The sequence below is a fragment of the Corylus avellana genome, chromosome ca7, assembly GCF_901000735.1.
Source record: "Corylus avellana chromosome ca7, CavTom2PMs-1.0".
NCBI classification, from domain to species: domain Eukaryota; kingdom Viridiplantae; phylum Streptophyta; class Magnoliopsida; order Fagales; family Betulaceae; genus Corylus; species Corylus avellana.
Window position 1 is genome coordinate 20474540 of NC_081547.1, and position 8475 is coordinate 20483014.

The 8475-nt window shown below is 34.6% G+C and overlaps 1 pseudogene; it reads right to left on the reverse strand.

Annotated features, from left to right (window-relative positions):
• Window positions 1-1794: 1794 nt before the first annotated feature.
• Window positions 1795-3483, reverse strand: LOC132188329 (UDP-glycosyltransferase 92A1-like; annotated as a pseudogene).
• Window positions 3484-8475: the final 4992 nt, after the last annotated feature.

Below are 8475 nucleotides of genomic sequence, written 5' to 3' on the forward strand. Positions count from 1 at the left end.
GAATAGGTTGTTGATTGCAGAAATTGAAACAAATATTATGATTGGGTTGTTGAAGTAGCTGAATGCGAAAAAAAATAAATTGTTGATTTTGTTGGGTCTATGTTGCTTTGGCGATGCTGGGTTTGGGAGAAAGAAAAAAGGAGGGTTTGGGGGAAAGAAAGAAGAAACTGCTGGTGGGATGGATTTGGAGCTTTGGTTTTGTTTTTTCGTCGGCGGTTTTTTCTGGTTTTCTCTGTATGAAGAAAAGAAGTAGGGGTTAAAATGCGGTTGCGGTTAGTGGCTAAAACCGCTAACCGCTAGGCGGTTAACCGCCTGGTTAGCAGTTAACCGCATCCGAATAACCGTTTTTTTACTAACCGCTTTTTTTTTTGCCTTTTATTGGGCTTTCTTTGTTTTTTGGCCGGTTTTGGCGCTCACTTTAAACAATGTCTTTTTTCTTTTCATAGCCATTTTAGCATTAAAAATTGCTATATACCAAAATCCTTATTGGTCACCTTCTATGAATCTATACAACATATAATACAAATAAAATTACAACAATTTTTGTAAATCATCACTTCACTGTAGTCTTGTACAAAACATATATATATAAAATAAAACTATATATATATATATATATATATATATATATAAAGCGGTTAGCGGTTAGTGGTTTTCAAAAACTCAATAACCACTTTCAAAAGCGGTTAAAAGAAGAAGAAAGGGTTTGGAAGAAAGAAAGAAGAAACGGTCGGCGATGTTGGCAGGTACGATGCTCTCCGGAGATGGTGGATTGGTTGTGGGTATTGGTGAAAAAAATTTAAAAAAATAATAATTTAATCATTTTTAAATTTTATTGACGTTTCAAAATTGGTACGTCAACAAATTTATTGGCGTGTCAATTTTGACACGTCAATAAATTATTTACATGTCAAAACTGACACATCAATAAATTATTAACGTGTCAGAAATTAACACGTCAATAATTATTTTTTATGTGCCACTTTTTGACACGTCAATAATTATTGACATGTTGAACAGTAACACGTCAAAATTTTTTCGTTTTTGACATCCTAAATTTTAACGCCTGACACACGTCATTAGAGTTTAGTGACATGTCAGGCCACCTAAAAAATATCAAGTTAAGAAAAACTCCATTTTTTGTAGTGACGTGTCCCACAAGCAAAGCATTAATTTTGGTGAAAAAAAAAAAAAAAAAAAGGCTAATGTGAGTCATGAAATGATTGCGTGGCCACCACCTCCCACATGACCAACCTTCTTATAACATATGAGGTGACCATGTTGCCACCCCTTCGTACAACTCATGGAGGTGGTTGTGCAACCCCCTTACATAGTTGAAGGGTGGTGGCTCCCATTTTATAACAACAGAATTAGTGATGTGGCATTTTATGACTTGACGTCAAGGTACTTAGCGGTCCATTGTAACATGTGGTTGATATGATGACCACTAGAAAAGTAAATAGAGGTGAGTAAAATGAAGTGATTTGATAACAAATTAAATGTTAAGAATTGATTTGATCAATTTTGAATCAAGTTATTCAATAAAAGGTCAAATCCAGATAATATATATACAATCTCTCTTTCAAAATAAAGCTTATATAGTAATACTTACTAGGGGTAAAAATGCAGATACACATGTAGTTATTAGCAATATCTGCCTTTGCTGCAATTATCACTTTTAGGTATTTGTATTATGCGATTATTATCTATATCTATGCGCATATTTATAATAATAATAATACAAAAAAGAGCAACATAGAAGGCAAATACAAAATCAAAAGAGTTTCCTAAAAATAAAATACAACACTACAAATCTAGCAAATATATAAAACATAAATAATATCTGAAATTCAAAACACAAATATATATAAAGAAAATGCGGATGCGGTGAATCAACGCGAGTAATCAGTGCAGGCGATTATTATATTCATGCATTTTCCCCCCTAAATTACTTAATAACTAATCTATAATTTCCCTTAATTAAATATTTGTACCCAAATTCAGCATGGTTGATTGTTGTGGTCTCTTGGAAAGAATAGTCCTCACAAAGTCATCCAACGCTTTGACCGAAGAGCCCCTCTCTTCTCCCTCGTCTCTTATTGCTGACAATATCCGCTCTTTAACCTCAGCAGCCTTCTTCCTCATACCCTCGCCTTTCCCCTCGGTCTCCATAACCAACTCTATCACCCTCTTCACTTCCTCCCCCACAAGAACACCCTGAATCCCTCTACTCAGCTCAACACTCAAACCCATCTCCTCCACCAGCATCTTTGAATTGTACGCCTGCTCCGCCGCCATCGGCCACCCTATAATCGGCACGCCCTGGCTTAAGCTCTCCAGCACCGAGTTCCACCCGCAGTGGCTCAGAAAAGCTCCGGTCGATTTGTGCGACAGAATGTCCAGCTGGGGCGCCCAGTTGCGCACCAACAACCCTCGTTTGCTTTCCCTCATTCGTTCTTCAAACCCTTACGGCAACCATTCTGCTCTGAATCCACCGTTCAGGTCGAATCCAAGCGGGGGCCTTATGGCCCAAATGAAAGCTTTTCCGCTCTCCTCCAACCCAATAGCTAATTCCATCATCTGGGAGGCACCGATTGTGTTCTCAGAGCCGAAAGAAATGTAGAGAACCGAATCAGGACTCTGTAAATCAAGCCACTCGATGCATTTTTAAGGAGCCAATCCGGGCTCTTTCCCGGCACGTTGTCTGGAAATACTTGAACGTGAAGAGGACGGATGTTTGTAAATAGTCCAAACAGGAAGTTTGATAAATTTTCTGAGAAGTTGTAGGCCCAAAGGCTCAATTTCCTCGACCGAGTTACACAACCACCCACAAGACTCCAAACAATGTGAAATCTGCGGCTGCATAAATGTAGACCACGTGTCTTAGAAACGGATGCAGCTGAGAGCGTTGGAAACGACAGCTTTCAGGAAACCCCGGCAGCGGGAACTCGTCGGAATCTGTAAAGCGATGTGGGAGGTTGAGCCACAAGGAGCTGCTGGCCATAGTGCCATAGGCACCTGCTGTGGCGAATGTAACATTCACAGTGCCTACACTCTTTGCAACATCAACAGCCCATCCAAAGAACACGTCTGAAATTATACAGAGCGGAGGCCGCCCTTCTTTGTCAATGATGTCACGGACAAGGCGCTGGAAAGGATCTTTGAGACTCATCGAAGCATGAAAGAGGTTCACAATCTTGTTAGGAGGCAAGTTCTCAGTGTTCTCTGTTTTGGGTGGTAAGTCGTGGTCGGAGCTGCAGAAGGGGAGCTCGTCGAGGCGGATGGAGGAATTAGAATCTGTAGAAATGGTGGAACGGAGGTACTGGATATTGAGCTTGGTACTGGCAATGGTGATGGTGAAGCCAGTACTTCTTCGTTGCGGCTGCTTTGCGAGTGCCAAAAAGGGTATGAGATGGCCATGTGCCATGTATGGTAGCATTACAATATGCTCGTCAGACCCCATCTGGTTGCAATATAATGCAAATGCTCTCTCCTGCCTTTTCTGCTTAATTACTCGTGTCTAGCTTTGAAGAAGAATCTGCTAATGGCTTCAACTTTTATTACCTACTTTACAAATGTCAAGGGCCGGCGCCGGCGTTCTGTAGATTTGGGAATTTGGACCTTTCTCTACTTTATTTCATTTGAATTGAAAAATATTCAATTAATTATAGTAAAAGGATTTGGCTTATTTGCTGTTATTAAAATAACAGCATGTATGCTGTAGTTTAATCAACGGTTAAGATTGAATTTCTCAAAAAAAAAAATCATTTTTTCTCTCTTATTAAATGCTTCTAAAAGTATGTCAACTTTAAAATTCAATCTTGATCGTTGATTCAACTACAGCATACATGTTATTATTAAAATAACAGCATGTAAGCCAGATCCATAGTGGAATGGTATTTTTCTCGATCTTAAAAAATGAAAAAACAAAAATAATCCTTCACTGACTGGATACTCTTCGTTTAAATGAAATGAAGAAGATTTTTTTTTTTTTTTTCCTCCTTATATTTAAGTGGGTCTTTTTTCTTATATTTAAATTTAAATTATTTTATATTTATTTTAATATTTATATTATATTTTTTATTTAAAAATCATTATTCTTACTTTTTATTTGTGTAATTACTAATGTTGCTTAAGTTGGTTTTTATCAAATTTAATTTTGAAAAAAAATTATTTATTCGTAAACAACTGTAACATATATTGTTAATAAAATTTATAAGCGATAAAAAAAAAAAATCAAAAAAATCAAAAAAATCAAATATTTTTATATAATTTAATATGTCAATTAGAACACTTTCTTTTATTTGTAAAATTTCGTTTAAAACTTCTTTTTTCTTTTTTTGTGAGTTATCAAATATAGAATGACTTATCACTTGATTCAAGAACATAAATAATAATTGGATCTTAAAAAAAAAATGAAATAATAAGACTCAAGAGGAAAAAAAAAAAAAAGTGTTGAGAAAAATGAAAAGCTATAAAGTGCAATTTATAGTGGAATACGATGTGAAAAAAAATAAAAAGGATGTTGAAATTTCACTGACATTGTAATTTTATCTTCTTTTTTTATGATAAAAGCCGGTGCCTTGTATTTATGTTGAAATAAGCAAAGCAGAAAGATCTGCTTGCAGATGATCACGTATACAGTCTGGTGGGTCATAAAGCCACACCTTATCCATTGAGTGTATAATAGCAGCTCTAGCTAAACAATGAGCCACCTGGTTGGCCTCTCTCCGTGTATGAATCATCTCCCAATCTGGAATAGCCCCTACCATGGATCGAATATCCGCTGTGAGTTGGCCCGTGGCACTGTCATCTGGCTCCCCTGACTTTACTGCTTCAATAATGCTCTTTGCATCACCCTCCAATTGGACCTTTGAGAAGCCCAGTTCCACGCACGTCTGGATGGCCAGCAACGCAGCCATACCTTCCGCTGCTGTGGGATCCAAACAACCTTTGCGTATCTGGTTCCAGGCAGCCCTCATAACCCCATGATGATTAGGGCTGAAATTTAAAACCGCCTAACCGCAACCGCTAACCGTTAACCGCTATAACCGCTAACCGCCTAACCGCCTAACCGCTTTGAAAGCGGTTAGTAAAAACCGCTAACCGCCTAGGCGGTTGCGGTTAGCGATTAGTGGGTTTTGGAAACCCACTAACCGCTAACCGCTTTTTTAAAATATAATATATATTTATATTATATATATATATTTCATATAGTAAATTGCAATGAGGCATTGCAGCGTAGTGGTACATATGCGAGTTTGCCAACGAAAGTACTGGGGTTCGATTCCCCCTAACGTCGGTTTTAATGTTTTTTTTTTATTAATTTTTTATTATATAGAAGTGCAAAACGAACCCTAAAATCTGAAGCTCCTTCTCCCTCCCTGCATCTGCGATCGTCTCTGCCGCCTCTCATCTCAAGCCAGCCTCTCTCACAACTCCGTCTCCGTCTCTCTCGCTCTCTCTCTCTCTCTCAACTCGCTGTCTCCGACTCTCCCTCGCTCTCTCTCTCAACTCACCGTCTCCGTCGCTCCATCTCTCAACTCGCCGTCTCCGTCGCTCCCTCTCTCAACTCGCCGTCTCTCGGCGCCAAGCAAGGTAAGTTATTAACTTGATTTTGATTTTTACACCATTTACAGTTTTACACAAGATTATTAGAGGATTAGGCCCAAGTAGCTAGGGTTTCGGCCAAACATTGTACTTTTTTTTTTTTTTTTTTTTTTTTTTACAGGTAATCCAAAGTTTGTTTATTACAATTTGCAAGCAACATTATATGTATCAGAATTTTGGGATTTTGAGAGTTTCAAGTGTTGTGTATGTTGTGTATAAGACTACAAGTGAAGTAATGATTTTGTTGTAATTTTATCATTATATTGTATGATGTGTAGATTTGTAGAAGGTGGCCAACAAGATTTTGGTATATAGCAATTTTTAATGCTAAAATGGCCATGAAAAGGGAAAAAAAAAAACAAAAAAAAAAGGTTCAAAATGAGCAAAAAAAAAAGATTAAAGTGAGCTGAAAACCGGGCCAAAATTGGCCCAAAACAGGTCCAAAATTGGCCCAAAACCGGTCCAAAAAAAAGCCAAAAAAAAGCGGTTAGGAAAAAGCGGTTATCACAAAGCGGTTAACCGCTATCCGGTTAGCGGAGGCGGTTAGTAATTTTTACTAACCGCCTAGGCGGTTGCGGTTAGCGGTTTTAGCCACTAACCGCTAACCGCAACCGCTATTTCAGCCCTAATTTTAACTACTCACTTTTTAAACGCACCTACATCCGCTTCAGTATTTTAACTATATATATATATATATTCTACTTTCATTATTCTCAAATGATCTGGACCCCACATTTATTTAAAAAAAAAAAAAACAATATAAATCTATTTATTTATTGAATGGATCAGATCATTTGGAAAAAGAAATTTGTGAAAAAGTATTAGGATGTCTAGTATTATCCTATTTTGAGTGTATTCTTGTGCTACTTTAAATCCGATATGAACGTATATATCAAGTTGCGTTACTGGATAAATTAGGGTCGTTTTTTAGAGAAAACTTAGGCCTCCTTCAAACCTAAGTTTGAATTCAAACTTTTTGAATGATTTTTATTAGGAGAAACATTACTTAATCCCCTAAATTTTCACGCTTTTTGAAATTATCCTCCAGAAATTCAAAAATTATCAATTTAAGGTATCGATTCAATTTTTTGCAATATCCCCTCCTGTTAGAGTTTTCCATTAAATAGTTAAAATTCTCAAAATACCCATAAAAAATATGTATATAAATAAAAAGTTATAAAAATTCAGGGTTCATTAGGTTTTAATCGAATTTGCAAAAAGATAAGGTAGATAATACTCAAACTAATAATACAACTAATTTGAATCCCAATTGATAAAAATACCTACTAATTCTTATTAAATAAAATCCTATTTTACATTTTAAAACAACTTCTAACCTTATCTGTAACACAATCTAAATGTGATAAATGTAAGCTGCCCATAACAATTTAAGCATTACCAAATGATAACTCTTGTAGCACATGTAAAATTTGAACTATTTTTTTCATCTGCATGTGATCAAGTCCTCAATTTTTAGGATTCTTTCCACTTTCTGTTAGAATTTTGGAGAAAGTGCACATGACTCCTTCAAACTACCACTTAATTGATAATGTTTTCCCCAAACTTTCAATAGTGACAATGTCTCCCCTCAAACTACCAAAAATTGTCAATGTTCCCCATAATGACGAAATTACCCTTAGTAAAATTAAAAAATAATAATAATAAAAAAAATTAACTAAAACTTCTAGAAAAAACCTAAAACTAACAAAAAATAATAATAATAATTTTTTAAATCAATTTTATAAGAAAAAAATTAAAAAAAAAATTGAAAATTTTCGTTTTTATTTTATTTTTATTTTTGTTTTATATTTTTATTTAAATAAAAATTTACGTTTAAAAAAAATAAAATTTTCGTTTAATAAAATGAAATTTTTTGTTTTTTAAAACTAAATAAAAAAAAATAGTTTTTTTTAAAATAAAAATTTCCATTTAAAAAAAAAAATTAAAAATTTTTGTTTTAAAAAAATTGTTTTTTTTTTTAAAATACTATTTTTAAATTAAAATTTTTCGTTTTTTTAAAAAATCAATTTTTTTAAAAAATTTATAGGGGTATTTTTGTCTTATTGAGAAATCTATAAGGGCATTTTTGTCTTATTGGTAGTCTTGAGGAGGGACATTGACAATGTTTTAGTAATTTGGATGAGACATTCTTACAATTGAAAGCTTGGGAGAGACATTGTCAATTGGATGGTAATTTGAGGAGGGTATGTGGACTTTACCTTATAATTTTTAACGGCGTATTTGGCAAACCATTTTTTTTTAAGTGAAATTTCATTCTTACAAATAAGATATTACAAACTATCCAAGCATACAATGACATGCAAAAATTCAAGATACATTCTCAATAGATGTTTAGAGCGCCACCTTTGCCAAAGTACGTGTCACCATATTTGCATCCTTTTTTGTGTGCACCATCTTCCAATTAAGTCTGTGCAAGATAATCTTTGCATCCTCAATGAAATTACCATACCTCTACTACAGTCAGTGATCAGTTTGATAAGTATGAAGTATTGACATAACATAAAAAGTAAAATAAGTTTTGAGTTTTTTGCTTGAATAATAATAAAAAATAAATGATGCAATATAAAAGCGAAATAAGATAATAACTTTTGTGAGAAAATAGTAAAAAAAATTGTTTTGAAAAGATGTTAATTTTTTTTCCCCTTAGAAGTGAGAAGAAGGGAAAGAAAAGGAAAGAGGGTTTGCCAAACTCATATATATTGAGCACTTTCCATCTCTTTCAGATTAAAGTGAAGAGTCAAATTCACGATAGTGGCACAAGTCAAATATTACCAGTTTATTCATGAGTCTAAATAAAAAATAAAAAATAAAAATTATAGCCGCAAGCATGTTATAGTCAGACAT